The 20,220-nt window shown below is 44.1% G+C and overlaps 1 protein-coding gene across 10 annotated transcripts in view; it reads left to right on the plus strand.

Annotated features, from left to right (window-relative positions):
- GPHN (gephyrin) overlaps positions 1–20,220 on the plus strand; it is a 582,839-nt gene that overhangs the window by 271,230 nt on the left and 291,389 nt on the right. For 2 of the 10 annotated variants that reach the window (XM_077818695.1, XM_077818696.1), the window contains exon 1: positions 6,443–6,562. The exons of the other annotated variants lie outside the window; for them this stretch is intronic. The gene's annotated coding sequence lies outside the window, so the exon portion shown is untranslated. Of the gene's footprint in view, positions 1–6,442; positions 6,563–20,220 lie in introns of those variants that run through there. 10 annotated transcript variants of the gene reach the window in all.

Genomic DNA, 20,220 nt, shown 5'->3' on the forward strand with positions numbered 1-20,220 from the left:
CAAAAAAGTGAACAAAATGTTGGGAATCATTAAGAAAGGGATAGATAAGAAGACAGAAAATATCACATTGCCTCTATGTAAATCCATAGTACGCCCACATCTTGAATAATGTGTGCAGATGTGGTCTCCCCATCTCAAAAATGATATATTGGAACTGGAAAAGGTTCAGCAAATGGCAACAAAAGTGATTAGGGGTATGGAATGGCTTCCATGTGAGGAGCGATTAATAAGACTGGGACTTTTCAGCTTGGAAAAGAGACCACTAAGGTGGGATATGATACAGGTCTATAAAATCATGACTAGTGTGGAGAAAGTAAATAAGGAAGTGTTTTTCTCACTGAGATCCAATTTTGTGAGTGAACAATGTTGGTGTCCCTTCAGGCTACAAAAAGCACATTCAGTTGTCATTCCGCACCTGCTGAGCTGGTACTTGAGTCTTTCCTTGGTGATGTTGAGGTGGCCAGTGTATGGCTTCATGAGTCAGGGGTGGACTGGGTCCTCCAAGATCAGTAATGGCATCATGAATGGTAATTCGCTAGCTGGGAAAGAAAGTCCCTACCTGTAGCTTTCTGAACAGTCCTGTGTTCCTAAAGATGCAAGTGCCATGCCCCTTCCCTGACCAGCCAACTCTGATGTTGGTGAAGCGTATCCAGTGATCACTAGCACTTGCATAACCATATAAAAATAGGCCTTTCTGTTGATGTACTCTGTTGCCATGTGGTCTGGTGCCAAAATAGGGATGAGTGCCTCCACCACAGTTCAGGAACCCCACTGCTGCAGATCCATTCATTATGCCCGGCACGTTGCCACGAGTCACAATTCTGAGTAGCAATAGGTGATTAATGACCCTGCACACTTACATGACAATGGCCCCTACAGTGGATTTTCCTACTCCAAAATTATACCCACTAACTGGTAGCAGTCTGGCATTGCAGGTTTCACAGTGTGATCACCACTCGCTTTTCCGTTGTCAGTGCAGCTCTCATTTTGGTGTCCCTGTGATGGAGGGCTGGGGCAAGGTCTGCTCACAAATCCAAGAATGTGGTCTTGTGCATCCGAAAGTTCTGCAGCCAATGCTCATCCCAAACCTGCATTAAGATGTGAGCCCACCAGTCAGTGCTCATTTCTCAGGTCCAGAAATAGTACCCCATCATTTGCAGCTACTCTGTGAACACCACCAATAATCATAGACCAATCTCGCTATGTCCCACAGCAATCTCCAAAAAACTCATGTTCCCTGTGCCTCTTCTTGTGGGTCTGCAAATATTGGTGGATTATGCATCCTGTGCTTGCAACGCTCATGACAATAGTGCAGAGCTGTGCAGGCTTTGTGCTTCTATCAGAGAGAGTGGACAACGACAATTCCTGCATGGGTAGTGGGATTTTTAAAATAGGTGTGAAAATTATGAGATAGAGATGACATTATGGGGTGGAGAAAGTAGCATGATGGGAACTTGACCCTGCAGTTCCAGTCACCCCGCGCAACTCATTTCTGCTCCAACATGCATTGCCGAAACTTCCCAGAAGACAATGCGCTGGATGGTGTTGAGTTGCACACTGGAATACTTACCCATGATGCACCACACTGTGCATCGAAAGAAGCATTCCTGATGAGCTCACGTAGTGCCAATGCAAGGAGCTAAGTATGTATGCACACACGATATGCTAACTGCAGCGGCTTAATGCTGAAGTAACTTGCATCAGCAAAAGTTTGTAGCATTGCCCTTCCTGCAGTTTAAGGATGGTTTCTCCAATTACATTAGGTGAATCACCTTCCCGAGAGGTGGTAGCTAGTTGGATGGAAGAATTCTTCCATCGACCTAGTGCAGTCTACAGTGGGGGTTACATCTGCTTAATGACATCTCTCATAGATACGGATTTTTCACATTCCGGTAATGGCTGTGGGCCAGAGGGAGGAAGCACCTCACGTAAAGTGGGGAATGAGCAGTGACATCTAGTTCCTGGAAGGGTGGGTACTTCCTATTTTTGAACTGGGATCTGGGGGGCCTCCCCTTTTTGGGGTGTGTGAGGCCCTCTCCCTGCCCACATATGTGAACCGTGATCTGGGGGTCTTCTTTCTCTGAGTGGGGTAGCCTGATTTATAGACCATTAATTATATTGATTACTTAAGAATTCCCAGTTATTACTTTGAGGGTTGATAACTCAGTAAGGTAAATAGAGAGACTGCTGAATGTACATTTGCACATCCATATACTCACACCATCCCTTACAGAACAACCTGAAATGTTAGCATTTATCTTCCGCATCACCAGTAGCCATGATTCTGGCACCTTCCAAGGGCTACATCTCTCTCTCTCTCTTTCATACTGCCCACAGGCTGGGATGCAAATTTTATAATATGTTATGCTGACACCACTGTATCTAATGCATATTTAGTAGGGGTTTTCCCACTTTTCCTTATTTGTATTTCCTCATCCTACTAATGTTGAGGTGTCCTCCTTCTGTAGGTTAATATATGAGTATGTACTGCCACCATTTCAGCTGATGATCATACCCATTACCCCTTGCTTAAGCAAATTTGTAGTTATTATTTCCATGTTCTTTGCAGTAGAACTTACTGGAACATTCAATCTTTTACCATTGAGCAAGCTCTTCTTAGTTCCCAAAATCTAAAGGTAAGCACTAATCTATGCCAAGGGTTATGGCCTACTTAACCACACACATGCTAATTTATGCTTCAGCTAATAGTTACAGAATACAGGCCTGTAGGTTCTTTGCATTACAGCTGAATATAATGAAAGCAACAAAATATAATGAAGGCAAGACAGTGAATATAGTAAAGGCAAACTAGCCTTATGGGTTATGGTTGTGGGCATGGGAGGATCTGAGCCCTTCTCCCTGCCCTCCCATGTGTGTACGCTGGGGGCCTTGCCGTCTTGAGGGGTCCAAGGCACTCTCCTTGCCATCCATGTGTGAACCAATATGGCTCTATATAAGATTCATAATCATTGACAGTGCCACGTAGTGGTCAGGCAGGAATTGGCAGGTCATCTTCCTGTTGAAACACAGTCTCGTCCTTCAGCACCCCCACCCCAATGGTTTCCAGTTTTCCCCTTTAGCACAGGGATTTTTGGGGACTGAGCCCTTGAACAGTTGAGGTCTTCCAATTGTCCTCTCACCCTAGTTGGAGGCTGTTATAGTCGTAACATCCTTCTGGAGCAGGTAGAAGAGCCCAGGACCACCCTCTCCATCAGGCTGTGGTCCAGGGCCCAATGGTGGGCAGCTACACTTGACACCTTGCAGTGCTAAGCTGCTGCACGCCCCCCCTCCCCACCCTGGGCACTTCCTCCCACAGTCTCCTTTAGCTTCCCGGAGTAAATCACTCCAGTCAAGTCTCTGACATGCACACTTAGTCATGTACCTCTCCTTTGTGGGTTTGCACGGCTTTGTGGTGTCAGGCCTCAGGCAGTGAGTTCCTAGGCCGTACTTACCCCTCAGAGCAGCAATCAGCTCCCTTGTACCACCTGCCTCTGAACTCCTCTGCTCCCCTTTTTAAACCCCTGCCTCAGCTTGTGCAGGCTTTGCAGGTGGGGCTGGATGGGGCTGCCTGGGCCTAGAGCTGTTCCTTAATCCCTTGCTTTCCAGTGCAGGGTTTGTATACTCCATCACAGCCTCCTTTCATATGGAGCAACAATACTGGATTAGAATACAATGCTCCTAATATTCAGCATTCTGATATTTGTGCATTCTATACATTTTTTTCTGGATACTGAGACAAACTATCTTGGTGATAAAATGGTAAAAAAAAATAGATTTTTTATTTGATTTTTTGTGGCTGTGTTTTTATTTGTACCTTTGAATTACCAGTAGGACTTCAGAAATGATTTGGCTTAATCATCCTTGGAGAAATGTATGAAGGAGAAAGTGCCAGTGAGTCATCCGATATCAATAAAGGTGCAGTGGTGGCTGAGTTTTACTTTTTAAATAGTTGACTCACGGGATATAGAGGGATATTTAGGCTTGTTCCATCAGAAACTTTTGCATTCAGTCTCAGGTGCTCACTCTGGCTTCATTGATAATAAGGGTAGATGAAATGTCTTCGACTTTGTTAGTAACTCTGTAAAGGTGATATTTATATATTTGCTTTTACGATTTACACTTAGACTGACACTTCTAGGGTTGTTTTTTCAGTTTTACTGCTGTTTGTCCATAACCTCTTTGTCCATAACTGCTTTGGGTTGCCTTGAATTTGTAGACTATCAAATATTGTAACAGCTTCACTGTGTACCTCAAATATTTTACGGTGACAGAAGCAATTATCCTTACTTCCTATGTACCATTCCACTGGAATATTTTGTAATGTTCAATACACCATCAAAGACTTCTTCTGGCTTCTTCCCATTGATGATGGTGGTCTGTTGGTTATGTATTGAACAAGTAAGGATATGAGTTGAAGTCAATGGGAGCAGTTGGATACTTATAATTTTTGAATAGGGTACAAAAGAGGACACAAGCCACCAATTTTTAAAATCTTTGCTCTCGTTCATAGGAAAGCAAAGCAACACTACACAATAGTTTAGAGTAGGAAGTTAAGAATACTGTGCTGCAGATGAAGCTGTGCAGGGGGAGAGGCCATGTTTAAAGAAGACAAGTTGGAAGTTGTGTAGGACACTGGAGATAATACCTTAGTCTTACAAAAAGTACCATGGGATTGTTAATGACAATAGATGGTAAGGACCTCAGTTTTGCATCTTATCTGAAAGGTAACATACTTCTAAATTTTGAAATGGTGGCCGTATTTAAATAAAAAAACAAAGCCTTACACTCACTTGCGATAGCAAAGGTACATTAGCACTTCCCATTCCTCTCTACATTGTTGTTGCATGGTCCTTTCATTATTGTTTACTCTCTATCCTTACTAGTTTAAAGATGCAGTCAGTAGACCACCTTCCCAATAGGAATAATGTATACTTTTTTGATGGCTGTATTGAACATTGTGATTTTACCCAATAGCCGCAAAACTACAAGAATCTCTTCCACCCCAAAATGTTGCATTTCACTAGAGAGTGAAGTAATACTTGATATATGCTATATAATATATTAAGTGCTTTGGGATGAAAGGCATTATACAACTTATAAGATAATATTTTTAATTATTACCAAGATGTATTTCTTCTGAACCACATGAACACGTGATTTTTCAGATATATGTAAAAATAATGAGATTGTAATATATTTAGTAAGGGAGTTTTTGCTACCAGTTTTAGAGATACTTACATAGGTGAACACCTTCACCTAACAGACTACAAATGAGAGGTAATAATAGAAAATTAGATGGCATGACATACAGTGAAAAGGTCTCACCACTTCTAAAACTGGTGTTACTTAAGGTATATAAATAGTTTAGGATTCTTTTAAAGGTTACCGTGTATTTTTCTCTTAAAGACAGAAAGAGAAAGAGCACTTCCTAGCCCAGAGGGCTTTCCATGGTTTCACATCTCTCAAACTAACTCATGCTTGAGCAGGGAGCTTTCTGTTCTTGTGAGGCATCAGAAATTTCAGACACACAAGCTCAACTTTACTCTCTGATTCAAACACAGCAACAACAATAGGAAGATGCTTGTTTTGGCTGGAACCTATGTACCTATGACTTACTGTTTATTTTAACCTACATAGTGCTAAAGCTACTGAGCTGCCCTGTGACATACTATACCTTGAGGGAGCATCTTGTAACCCCCATATTCCTCATCTGTATATAATTGTGATATTGCGTATAAAGCATGCCATGTTGGGGTATCAGGGAAAAGCTTATGATCAGTTGAAAGTCACTGTTCTATCTAAATATGTATATCTATAGTGCAGATGAAGTTATGAGATTGTGTTATATGGTTGTCACTAAAACATGCTGTAAATTGGGGGATCTACCAGATATTAGCTCCCCAGAGACAACAGCAAGGAAAGTAACCAACGCCTGGGCGGGGTGTCAAACAACTATCAACAGTCATTGTCCAGCAAGGGAGATACAATTCAGTGACTCACCTGCATATGCCCAAACCAGGGGAATTGCTCAACCTTGCCTGGGGACTCAGCAATGCCCACCAGACATGCCTGGACTTGTGTTCTCCAAGCAGATATACTGAGGGTATAAAACAGAACACAGGGGGCCCATGGTTGGCCTTTCTCCTGTGCCCACCTATGCTGCAAGCAACAAAGACACTCAGAAGAGTGAAGACTCCAACAGAGGAGACTGGCCAAGGTTTAAGGGACAAACCTGTATATTAAAGACTGCAGTATCCAGTGGCGTGAGGAAAACTGCTTAATCTAGATGTTGCCCAGTCTACTAGGGTTGAGAGTTTAGACTGTGTGCTTATATTTTCTTTTGTTTTGAGAACTAACTCTGATTTTTTCCCTATCACTTAAAATCTATCTTTTGTAGTCAATCAACTTATTTTATTGTTTATCTTTACCAGTAGGTTTGCCTGAAGCATGTGGTAAATCTGCTCAAGGTTTGCAAAGGCTGATGTATATCCACTTTCCATTGAGGGAATTGGTGAACCAATTAATAAGTTTGCACTGCTCATCTTGATGGTATATTCCTGAGGTACAGTGCTCGGAGCGGGGCGTATTGGTCTCGTGGCTTTTTCTGTGTGATTCATAAGTGGCTCTGAGAGCATTCATGCAATCTAGCGGGGTGTGGGGTTCCACATGAGGTTGTGCTGAGTCATAACAGTGCTGCAGGGCTTTACTGCTTGTCACTAGCAAAGCATTGTGAGAGACAGCCCAGGCTGGAGAGTGAAGGGGGCACAGTGGTCTCACAGTCCCAGGCTGCACCCCAGGGATCCTGTCAAACTCCCTGCTTAGCCCTCTTCAGAAATCTTCAAAAGGCAGTAAGATGTTAATCCATAGATTCTCTCTTTCTGTGGAAAAAAGGAGGTATGAACTTCTGACTGTGATGAATAAAAGCAATACATATATCTTAATTTACTTGTGGGATGCAAATTACTTCCCAAATAGGTACAAAGGCTCCATAGGAATCCCAGGTAAAAGAAATCAAGGCAGGCTTAAGAAACATTTAAGAAATGATCTCTGAAACAGTACTCAGAACAGAACATTTGCATAATGTATTGATTATGCTGGAAAATATTTGTTAAAATTAACAAGCTAGATAAGTGTGTGAAACACACGAAAAAAGAATTCTCTTCAGACTTATAGCTGACGTATTTTGTAACCAAGACACATAACCCATTACTGATTTTACAAAATTGACCCCTGAATATACTCTGGAGCAGTTTGAAAATCCATTTTGGTCACGAAATGTCAAAATACTAGACGTACCTGCAGGCAAGAAGTTATGAGACTGTGAAGGGGCATGGCCTCACAAAGACTAACAAGCTTCTCTGAGCCAGTTGAACAGCAAAGAGGCGCACCTGCAAGACTCATTCTACCTGGAGAGAGGGGAGCTTAAAAAGGAAAACCTGCCACCAGGGATTCTGGAACAGTTTTTATACTGGGGGTGCTGAGAGCCATTGAACCAAACTGTAAACCCTGTATATAATGGAAACCACTTCAAGACGGGGGGTGTGCCAGCACCCCCCTGCCCCCCACACCTCTAGTTCCAGCACCTACGTCTGCCACAGGAAGAGGGCTGCTCCAGCTCAGCTGATGTCGGCTCACTGAGAGGAGACAGCAATAAGCCCCACCACTCCAGAAGCTGCAAGACTAAGCCTCAGAGCAGTATACCCCAAGAGGAGGGGCTTGAGATAGACCCCATTTAGACTAAGCCCAAAGGGCTGACTTAGGAAGACTGCCTGAGATCCAGGTCACCCTTACTTCTCTCTATTTTCCTATGGACTCAACTCTCTCATAAGGGAAGAAAAGGGAGAGAGGACTTTTCTTTTGTTTGTTTGCTCCAAGAACCTCCTTAGGCATCTGCCTGGGGGGTGGAATGGGGAGAAAGACAGTATAAGGTCCTGAAGCAGGGTGTGGATGGGACTTGTGGGGAACGCTGCCCTCCACAAATAGTGGAGAATGCAGACATAACCATACCTGATACAAGGGGTTAAAAAAAAAAAACATTAGAGGGAATAGTGTTCAGATGCACCATGCAAGATGGCACCAGAGTGGTGGCATAAGTGGTTAGCAGAGATACAGCAGCAGCAAGCTACTCAGCAACAGCAATTCTAACAGCAAATTGCTGCAGCAGCGGACTACCCAGAAACAAGTTCAGACCACAACAACAGCGACTGAAGGAACTGATGGCCCAGCAGCAGGCATTTCAAAAGGAGATGAGGCAGCAGATAGTACCAGTTCTGTGCCCCCTGGAAGTCCCAGGAGGTCTTACGTCTGTCAAGGGAATTCCTCTGCCAGTATCAGTAAAGCTAATTGAGATGGGTCTGGATGATGACCCTGAAGCCTTCCTATATTTGAGTTATATTTGAGAGGGTGGCACTAGCAGTCCAGTGGCCCCCAGGATATTGGGCTTTGATCCTGGCCCCATACTTTAAAAGTTTGGCCCACGCGACCTATCATAGCTGGACTTGGAGAGGGCGAAAGACTACAAACAAGTAAAGTCCAACATTTTGGATTACTTGAATATTTCTGAGAAGACCCTCCATCAACAGTTTAGAACTGAGAGCTACTCCCAGGAGGCAAGACCCTGGATAGTAGCACAAAGATTGAGACAACACTGTTGTAAGTGGCTCCATCTGGAGGAGTGATCAGGAGCACAGGTGTCTGAGGCTATTGTGACAGAACAATTCATAAAGATATTATTCATGAAAGGCAAGGCGTGGATGCTATGGCACTGCCCAGGGATGTTACCAGAAGCGGTAAAGCTAATGAACGACTTTGTAGGAGCGAACGGATCACTAGGGGCAGAATCAGCAACAATCTCCCTGAGAGGCCTGGCTGTGAAGGGGTCCTTCCAGATGGTCAGACCACCCCTTGGACCAGGGACAGTCCCAGGGAGGCAAGGTGGTCAGGTGCAGATAAAACACCATCAGTGGGACTGCCAGGCACTTCAGACAACAGGAGCAGAACTCACAGACCAGGATCCAGCTGCCACCCCATAACCGGGCCCATCCTCAGCTGGGAAAGATGCTGGTAGTGCCAGCCCGTTAAAGTGCTGTGGGCAGACTGGACACATAAAGAGGAACTGTCCTCTTATGGAATGCAAATATGCCCAGGACTGGACAGCAGAAACCCCGGCATGAAAAAAAGACTCCCCCCTAAGTTGATGGTCCTGGTGGTGGTCCAAGGGAAGATGGTTCAAGGACTCTTGGACTCCAGTTGCAGTCAGACGGTGGTTCAGGCCTCCGTAGTGGGATGCCATGACTCCTCTAACATACGATCCACCTGCAGTGTATACAGGGTGATGTCAAAACATATCCCAGACAGCAACTACAACTGGGAGCCCATACTGCAGTGGTAACAGTAGCCTTAGCTGAAAATTGATCTACCCCATAATCGTAGGCCGAGACTGGCCCTTTTTCTGGCAAGTCATTAGTGCATAAGCGTGGATAGCAGGTGAGGGTCAAGGCTACAACCAGTTCCCTGGAGGCTGATAAGCCTTGGGGAAGCCAATGACCCTGGAAAACAAACATCCTGAGCAACTCGGCTGCCAACACCCTTGGGGAAAGAAGAGGTAATTAGTTGGGACCTGGAAACCATCCTACAGAGCAGGAATTTCATGCAAGAACAGAGGAACGACCCTATACTGAGCCATGTATATGAACAATTATAAAAAGTGAGGTAACAGAGCCTCAGCAGGGTGAGCAGTATCCACACTTTGTGCTCAAGGAATGCTTGTATCGAATTGAAAAGGATCAACAAATTGAGGTGGTGAGGGCCCAGTTGCTGTGCTACTCAGGTACCACAGGATGGCATTGCTACTTGCACACTATATCCCATGTGCTAGACACCTGGGAAGGGAGGAGACATTGTCTCGGGTATTAGTCAGTTCTACTGGCCAGATGTGCATAATGAGGTAAGAGAATACTATTCCTCCTGCCCAGGATGTCAGTTAGCCAGCATCAAAGCGGCCCCTAAGTTACGTTTGGTCCCTCTGCCCTTGATCAAGACATCCTTTGAGAAGAGTCAGTGTGGAAATGGTCAGGCCCCTAGAAAAAACTGCCTCAGGCATTAATATGTATTAATGATCAACTATGCAACCAGGTACCCAGAGGCTGTTCCTCTGCATTGAGTGAAAGCTATGGTGATAGCTCTGGAACTCTTGAAGCTCTTCTAATATGTGGGACTTCCCTGTGGAATATTAGCAGATCAAGGGATCAGCTTCACCCCCCAGGTGATATGTGAACTATGCTCCCTTCTGAAGGCCATGTCGCTGATAACCGTGGGATACCACCCACAGATTGAGCAATTTAATAAAATGCTGAAAAACTTTGTCAGTGACAACCCCAAACAGTTGGATCGGCTACTCCCATTTGCCATAAGGGAGGTTCTGCAAGCCTCTATGTGGTTCTCTCTATTATAATTGCTTTATGGTCATCAACCAGGGGAAATGTTGGACTTGCTATTCACAGATTGAGAGGAACAAGATGTAGGGTTCTTAAGCATGACCCAGTATGTCTTGCAATTAAGGGAACAACTCAGAAACATAGAGAAAATTTGAGAATGGCCCAACACACACAGGAAAGAAATAATAACTGAGGGGCACAACTACAGACTTTCCTCCTGGTTGACTGTGGCCTGCTGCTGCTCCTACCCTCTGCCAAGTCTAAATTAATGGTCCGATGGCAGGATCTGTTTGAAGTGGTGTTGCAGATCGGGCCAGTAGACTATGAAATAAGACTACAAGGGAGAAGAAAAGAAACCAAGATCTATTATATGAATCTTCTCAAGCCTTAGAAGATGCACAAGGTCCTGATGATAACACCCTCTCTGCCAGAACCTGAGTTAGGACTCCCAAGTATCCAGCAGCCAAGAACCAACAACAGTATACCTGGAAGGGCTCTGCCCTGCACAAAGGAAGCAGGTCCTCCAGTTGATCAAGGACTTTGCAACGGTATTCTCCACCCACTCAGAGAGAACATAGTTGATCCAACACGATCTGGAGACCACCCTGGGCCAGCTGGTCAGGGAGAGCACTAGGCCATTGCCACAGCGGATGTAAAATACAGTCTGAGAAGTGTGATCAGTGTTGGATATGGGAGTAATTCTGGAATCCGAAAGAGAATGGAGAAGCCCCGTAGTTCTCGTTCACAAACCAGATGATTCTGTTCGGTTCTGCATCAACTTTAGAAAGGTTAATGCCATCTCAAAATTCTATGCCTACCCAATGCCAGGGATAGATGAATTACGAGAATGGCTGGGACCTGCAAAACACGTCCTATTCAAGGATATACTTTTCGACCTCCACGGAGCTGCCATGACTTTCCAACAGCTTGTGAATAGGATCCTCAGCCTCCCTCATGAATATTCTGTGGCCTACATAGACAACACTGTCAACCATAGTCCTCCCTCAGAAGACTACCTATAGCACTTAAAGGCAATATTGAAAGCCCTACAGGATGTGGGACTTACAGCCAACGCTGCAAAGTGTAAGTTAGCCATAGGTGAAGTAACCTGCATGGGGTACCACATAAGAGGCAGCCTGGTGAAGCTAGTGGTCAACAAGGTACAGGTCCTAACATCGTGTCACATTCCCCAGACAAAGAGGCAAGTAAAACGTTTTCTCGGCCTGGCAGGATATTACCAGAGATTTATCCCTGTTTTTGCCTCAGTCGCAGCCCCTCTTACAGACCTCATAAAAGACAACAACTCTAAGAAGATCTAGTGGGATGAGAAAATGAAGATGCTTTTAATGAACTGAAAACAGGACTATGCTGGGCACCTGTGTTTTTCAGCCCTATTTTTTTCCGGGAGTTCATACCGCACATAGATGTCTCGGACAACCAACTTGGCACCATATTCTCACAAGATTTCGGGAGAGAACACCCATTCTTCTACCTGAGTAGGATATCCTTTCCTAGAGAAAAGGCTTACTCAGCTATTGAAAAGGATGTATTAGCAATTTAAATAGGCTATGGATTCCCTCAGGTATTACCTGTTGAGAAGCCCCTTCTTCCTGGACACATATCACACTCCTCTCTTCTGGATTCACAAAGCCATGCATAAAGGGATGGTACCTTGCATTACAACCCTGCAGTTTCAGAATACCACATTGGGCAGAAAAGAAGCATGCTAACACTGATTTCTTTTCTCAGGAAATTAAGAATGGTGACAAACCACCCCAGGATGGCCTGTCCAGTTTAAAGCACATCCTCTCACTAGTGGAGAGGACACTAATGAGCTCCTTTGTGCCTGCTCAGCCCCAACACTGTGCACCCGTAAGGCTTGTTCTGCCTGGGTGGTGGGGATGGGAGCTTAAAGGGAAAACCTGTCACAGAAAGGGGTGGTGAACTGGCTCCACCTCAGACAGCCAAGACAAGTTCACTGAGAGAGAGACAGCAGCAAGCCTCACCGTTCCTGAAGCTGCAAGACCCAGGCTCAGATCTGTATGCCCCATGAGGAGGGGCTGGAGGTAGACCCCATTTAACTAAACCCAAAGGGCTGACCCAGGAAGACTGCCTGAGATCCAGGTCACCCTTATCTCTCTTATTTTCCTTTGGACTCCGCCCTTTCATAAGGGAAGAAAGAGGGGAGAGGACTTCTCTTTCATTTGTCTGCTTCAAGAACCCCCTTGGGCATCCACTGGGGTAGGAGGTGGGGAAGAGAAAGAAAATATAAGGACCTGAAGCAGGGTGTGGATGGAACTTGAGAGGACCCTGGTTCTTCACAGACATCAGTGACTTTTGCAGATATTTTTATCATTTTATCATTTACAATTTAATGTGATATTACTCTGAAAAGGGACTAAAAATAGCGTTATTACCTCACCCACCTAAAAATGACATTATCAAGTTCCGTTTTTCTCTTAAGATGAAATCTCATTGACTTCAGTGGGGCCAGGATTTCACCCTCAATTATTGCTATAGTCAATCAAAACCTATGCTAAGAAAATTTTAAGGAGTATGATTAAGTACTCAAAAGTCAGGAAATACAAATATAATGGTTGCATGTACAGCCTTAACTTTGATCTTTTGTGCATAATAATTGTTATATGAACTTTAATTACATGATCACATACTATTTAAAAAATACAATATAATCTCATACACTTTTCTATAACCTCTGTTACAAATATACTATTTATAGTATCTTTGAACACCAGAAAGAATTATCAAGTCATTTTTTAAACATATACAATAAGCAAAGTGAATGAGTGAAGGGTGCCTTATCAAGATCCTCACTATGCACCATTACAAAGATGAATGAGGCAAAGATTAATTGCTCTGTAAATATTCACCTTAAAGCAAAGACCAGGTCTGGAAAATTTCATCCTGAAAGTTGAGTCTTTGAAAATTACAAGAGACTGAAAATAGCATGTGTGGGTCAATTTATAAATTAAAAGATTTGTTTTTCTAATGTTGAGCCATGCAAATTCAACCTGGGATCTGAGAGTTAAGTAGGTTCTTTTGTTCTTCTGTATCAGCACCAGTAATAAAGATTCTGGAAGCCTAGTTATGCCATCAGTGTATTTGTATTATTTGTATGTGTAGAGGCTTGTAGGGGCCTTTTGCTGGGAGAGAAGCTGAGCCCTAACTAGGGGGTGGGGCTTCTCTGAGGAGGGGTCCTATAAAGGTAGCCAGCCAGTCAGGCAGCAGCACAGACAGCTGCAGTGGCACAGGAGCCATCAAACAGAGCTGTAAACAAGGGACTTTAAGTGGGAGTTCGTAAGGGGAGTTTGTATTGCGGTGCTTGTTTGGGGTTTGTTCTTGCTGTGGGTGGTGGTGTTTTGGTGTGGTTTGTGTTTCCCGGACTAACAGAATTTAGGTGGGAAGGCTATGACAGATACAGAGGCAGCAGTGGTAATGACCCAAGCAGTGGAGGACACAATGAAGATGACTGGATGTGGAAGCTGCGGTATGTACATGATACTGGAGGGTGTACCTGGAAAGAGTTTTGTCTACATGAAGTGCCGCCTGATAGAGCTGATGGAAGAAAAGATCCGAGGATTGGAGTTGCAGGTGGAAAGTCTGGTTGAGTTTAGAAGGGGGTTCGAACAGATTATGGAGCAAAGACACGAGGTGGCTGAAGGGAAAAGCTCAGATTTACAGGATGGAAGCGGGACCGAAGAACTCTGAGGGGAGACTGCTGGGTGAAGAAAATGGACGGGGGAAGCGTGTGACTAAGAGAACCAGGCAGAGGAAAGGATGGGCTAGTGAAGGAGAAATAGAGCTCAAGAACAGGTTTGCAGAGTTGGAAAATGAAGAAGGGGCTCAGCAGGTAGTCACTGAAGGTGAAAGGGCAAGGAAGAAGAGAAGAGCAGCTAGTTCTATAGGAAAAGGGAAGAGTCAATGGAGACTACACCAAATATGAGCCCCAGGAGGATACAGGATGGGAAGAAGAGGATTGCAAGGGAGAATAGGAATGGAAAGAACTTGCAGCCAGAGGGAACAGGGGATAGACCGGAGAATCGCACCATCACCAGGAAAAGGGTGTGCTGTCTTCCAGGTGCTAAGATATGGGATGTGGACCTGAGGTTGAAAAGGATCCTAAAGGGAGCGGGAAAGAATCCATTGATTCTCCTTCATGTGGGAATAAATGATACCGATAGATTCTCGCTGGAACGTATCAAGGGAGACTATGCCAGGCTGGGGAAGACGCTGAAGGAAATCGAGGCTCAGGTGATCTTCAGTGGGATTCTGCCTGTTCCTAGAGAAGGGCAACAAAGGTGTGAAAAGATTGACTGTCAACAGATGGCTCAGGCAGTGGTGCTATGAGGAGGGCTTTTGGATGTATGGCTACTGGGAGGCATTCATGAACAGAGGACTGTTCTCTCAGGATGGACTTCATCTGAGTAGGGAAGGACATAGACTTCTAGGATGGAGGCTGGCACAGCTGATTAAGAGAGCTTTAAACTAGGAATTTGGGGGAGATGGTTGGGAGATGTCCAGGTAATCTCCACGCCGGATTTTAACATTGAGAGGGAAGAAAACGAAGTAAGAAATGATACAGCTGAGGGCAGGAGAATGGACATAAGGAGGAAGGGCAATGTGGATACCAGTCTGATAGGTCATACTGGCAGTAGAATTTCCATGCCTAATTGGGTAAAGAATGTGAGCAAGGTCAAACAGCAAAAATTAAGATGTTTGTACACCAATGCGAGGAGCCTAGGTAACAAAATGGAGGAACTAGAGCTACTGGTGCAGGAAGTGAAACCAGATATTATAGGGATAACAGAAACATGGTGGAATAGTAGTCATGACTGGACTACAAGTATTGAAGGGTATGTGCTGTTTAGCAAAGACAAAAATAAAGGTAAAGGTGGTGGAGTAGCATTGTATGTCAATGATGGGGTAGAATGTAAAGAAATAAGAAGCGATGGAATGGATAAGACAGAGTCTGACTGGGCAAAAATCAAATTGGGGGAAGAAAGCTACTAGAGCCTCCCCTGTGATAATGCTTGGGGTGTGCTATAGACCGCCGGGATCCGATTTGGATATCGATAGAGACCTCTTTAATGTTTTTAATGAAGTAAATACTAATGGGAATTGCATGATCGTGGGAGACTTTAACTTCCCAGATATAGACTGGAGGACAAATGCTAGTAATAATAATAGGGCTCAGATTTTCCTAGATGCAATAGCTGATCGATTCCTTCATCAAGTAGTTACTGAACCAACAAGAGGGGATGCCATTTTAGATTTGGTTTTGATGAGTAGTGAGGACCTCATTGAAGAAATGGTTGAAGGGGACAACCTTGGTTTGAGTGATCGTGAGCTAATTCAGTTCAAACTAAATGGAAGGATAAAGAAAAATAAATCTGCGATGAGGGCTTTTGATTTCTAAAGGGCTAACTTTCAGAAATTAAGGAAATTAGTTAGGGAAGTGGATTGGACTGAAGAATTTATGGATCTAAAGGCGGAGGAGGTCTGGGATTACTTCAAGTCAAAGCTGCAGAAGCTATTGGAAGCATGCATCCCAAGAAAGGGGAAAAAATTCATAGGCAGGAGTGGTAGACCAAGCTGGATGAGCAAGCATCTCAGAGAGGTGATTAAGAAAAAGCAGAAAGCATACAGGGAGTGGAAGATGGGAGGGATCAGCAAGGAAAACTACTTTATTGAGGTCAGAACATGTAGGGATAAAGTGAGACAGGCTAAAAGTCAAGTAGAGTTGGACCTTGCAAAGGGAATTACAACTAATAGTAAAAGGTTCTAAAGCCATATAAATAAGAAGAAAACAAAGAAAGAAGAAGTGGGACCGCTAAACACTGAGGATGGAGTGGAGGTTAAGGATAATCTAGGCATGGCCCAATATCTAAACAAATACTTTGCCTCAGTCTTTAATGAGGCTAATGAGGATCTTAGGGATAATGGTAGCATGACAAATGAGAATGAGGATATGGAGGTAGATATCACCATATCCGAGGTAGAAGTGAAACTCAAACAGCTTAATGGGACTAAATCGGAGGGCCCAGATAATCTTCATCCAAGAATATTAAAGGAATTGGCACATGAAATTGCAAGCCCATTAGCAAGAATTTTTAATGAATCTGTAAATTCAGAGGTTTTATCGTATGACTGTAGAATTGCTAACACAGTTCCTATTTTTAAGAAAGGGGGGAAAAAAGTGATCTGGGTAACTACAGGCCTATTAGTTTGACATCTGTAGTATGCAAGGTCTTGGAAAAAATTTTGAAGGAGAAAGTAGTTAAGAACATTGAGGTCAATGGTAAATGGGACAAAATACAACATAGTTTTATAAAAGGTAGATCGTGCCAAACCAACCTGATCTCCTTCTTTGAGAAAGTAACAGATTTTTTAGACAAAGTAAATGCAGTGGATCTAATTTACCTAGTTTTCAGTAAGGTGTTTGATACAGTGCCACGTGGGGAATTATTAGTTAAATTGGGGATTAGAAAAGATGGGGATCAATATGAAAATTGAAAGGTGGATAAGGAATTGGTTAAAGGGGAGACTACAGCAGGTCATACTGAAAGGTGAACTGTCAGGCTGGAGGGAGGTTTCCAGTGGAGTTCCTCAGGGATCGGTTTTGGGACCGTTGCCAATTCAGAGAAGGACCGGGATATCATACAGGAAGATCTGGATGACTTTGTAAACTGGAGTAATAGTAATAGGATGAAATTTAATAGTGAGAAGTGTAAGGTCATTCATTTAGAGATTAGTAACAAGAACTTTAGTTATAAAATGGGGACGCATCAATTGGAAGTAACGAAGGAGGAAAAGGACCTTGGAGTATTGGTTGACCACAGGATGACTATGAGCCGCCAGTGTGATATGGCCGTGAAAAAAGCTAATGCGGTCTTGGGATGCATCAGGCGAGGTATTTCCAGTAGAAATAAGGAGGTTTTAGTATGTTATAGAAGGCACTGGTGAGACCTCACCTGGAATAGTGTGTGCAGTTCTGGTCTCCCATGTTTAAGAAGGATGAATTCAAACTGGAACAGGTACAGAGAAGGGCTACTAGGATGATCCGAGGAATGGAAAACCTGTCTTATGAAAGGAGACTCAAGGAGCTTGGTTTGTTTAGCCTAACCAAAAGAAGGCTGAAGGGAGATATGATTGCTCGCTATAAATATATCAGAGGGATAAATACCGGAGAGAGAGAGAGGAATTATTCAAGCTCAGTACCAATGCGGACACTAGAACAAATGGATATAAACTGGCCACCAGGAAATTTAGACAAGAAATTAGATGAAGGTTTCGAACCATCAGAGAAGTGAAGTTCTGGAACAGCCTTCCAAGGGAGGCAGTGGGGGCAAAAGACCGATATGGCTTCAAGATTAAGCGCATAAGTCTATGGAGGAGATGGTATGATGGGATAACATGATTATGGCAATTAATTGATCTTTGACTATTCGTGGTAAATAGGCCCAATGGCCTGTGATGGGATGTTAGATGGGATGGGATCTGAGCTACTACAGAGAATTCTTTCCTGGGCATCTGGCTGGTGAGTCTTGCCCACATGCTGAGGGTTCATCTGATCGCCATATTTGGGGTCAGGAAGGAATTTTCCTCCAGGGCAAATTGAAAGAGGCCCTGGGGGGTTTTCGCCTTCCTCTGCAGTGTGGGGCACGGGTCACTTGCTGGAGGATTCTCTGCTCTTTAAAGTCTTTAAACCATGATCTGAGGACCTTAATAGCTCAGGCATAGGTGAGAGTGGGTGGGTGAGATTCTGTGGCCTGTGTGGTGCAGGAGGTCAGACTAGATGATCATAATGGTCCCTTCCGACCTTAAAGTCTGAGTCTATGAGGACTCAGTTAATAAAGAACTAAAGGGAGATAATGTAATTAATGCAACTCAGCATAGGTTTATGGAAAATAGAGCCTCTCAATCTAACTTATGGCACCTTAGAGACTATCAAATTTATTTGAGCATAGGCTTTCGTGAGCTACAGCTCACTTCATCGGATGCATGCAGTGGAAAATACAGTGGGGAGATTTATATACACAGAGAACATGAAACAATGGGTGTTACTATACACACTGTAACAAGAGTGATCAGGTAAAGTGAGCTATTACCAGCAGGAGAGCGGGGGTGGGGGATGGGGAACCTTTTGTAGTGATAATCAATGGGCCATTTCCAGGAGTTGACAAGAACGTCTGAGGAACAGTGACGGGAGGGGGGGAAATAAACATGGGGAAATAGTTTTACTTTGTGTAATGACACATCCACTCCCAGTCTTTATTCAAGCCTAAGTTAACTGTATCCAGTTTGCCAATTAATTCCAATTCAGCAGTCTCTCGCTGGAGTCTGTTTTTGAAGTTTTTTTGTTGAAGAATTGCCACTTTTAGGTCTGTAGTCGAATGACCGAAGAGATTGAAGTGTTCTCCGACTGGTTTTTAAATGTTATAATTCTTGACATCTGATTTGTGTCCATTTATTCTTTTATGTAGAGACTGTCCAGTTTGGCCAATGTACATGGCAGAGGGGAATTGCTGGCACATGATGGTGTTTATCACATTGGTAGATGTGCAGGTGAGCGAGCCTCTGATAGAGTGGCTGATGTGATTAGGCCCTATGATGGTGACCCCTGAATAGATATGTGGACACAATTTATAACGCGCTTTGTTGCAAGGATAGGTTCCTGGGTTAGTGTTTTGTTGTGTGGTTGCTGGTGAGTATTTGCTTCAGGTTGGGGGGCTGTCTGTAAGCAAGGACTGGCCTGTCTCCCAAGATCTGTGAGAGTGATGGGTCGTCCTTCAGGATAGGTTGTAGATCCTTGATGATGCGTTGGAGAGATTTTAATTGGGGGCTGAAGGTGATGGCGAGTGGCGTTCTGTTATTTTCTTTGTTGGGCCTGTCCTGTAGTAGGTAACTTCTGGGTACTCTTCTGGCTCTGTCAATCTGTTTCTTCACTTCAGCAGGTGGGTACTGTAGTTGTAAGAACGCTTGATAGAGATCTTGTAGGTGTTTGTCTCTGTCTAAGGCATTGGAGCAAATTCAGTTGTATCATAGAGCTTGGCTGTAGACAATGGATCATGTGGTGTGGTCTGGATGAAAGCTGGAGGCATGTAGGTAGGCATAGCAGTCAGTAGGTTTCCGGTATACGGTGGTGTTTATGTGACCATCGCTTATTAGCACTGTAGTGTCCAGGAAGTGGATCTCTTGTGTGGATTGGTCCAGGCTGAGGTTGATGGTGGGATGGAAATTGTTGAAATCATGGTGGAATTCCTCAAGGGCTTCTTTTCCATGGGTCCAGATGATGAAGATGTCATCAATGTAGCGCAAGTAGAGTAGGGGCATTAGGGGACGAGAGCTGAGGAAGCGTTGTTCTAAGTCAGCCATAAAAATATTGCCATGCTGTGGGGCCATGTGGGTACCCAAGGCAGTGCCACTGATTTGAAGGTATACATTGTCCCCAAATGTGAAATAGTTATGGGTTAGGACAAAGTCACGAAGTTCAGCCACCAGGTTTGCCGTGACATTATCAGGGATACTGTTCCTGATGGCTTGTAGTCCATCTTTGTGTGGAATGTTGGTGTAGAGGACTTCTACATTCATAGTGGCCAGGATGGTGTTATCAGGAAGATCACCGATGGATTGTAGTTTCCTCAGGAAGTCAGTGGTGTCTCGAAAATAGCTGGGAGTGCTGGTAGCATAGGGCCCGAGGAGGGAGTCTACATAGCCAGACAATCCTGCTGTCAGGGTGCCAATGCCTGAGATGATGGGGCGT

Source organism: Eretmochelys imbricata, chromosome 6 (genome assembly GCF_965152235.1).
Source record: "Eretmochelys imbricata isolate rEreImb1 chromosome 6, rEreImb1.hap1, whole genome shotgun sequence".
NCBI lineage: Eukaryota > Metazoa > Chordata > Testudines > Cheloniidae > Eretmochelys > Eretmochelys imbricata.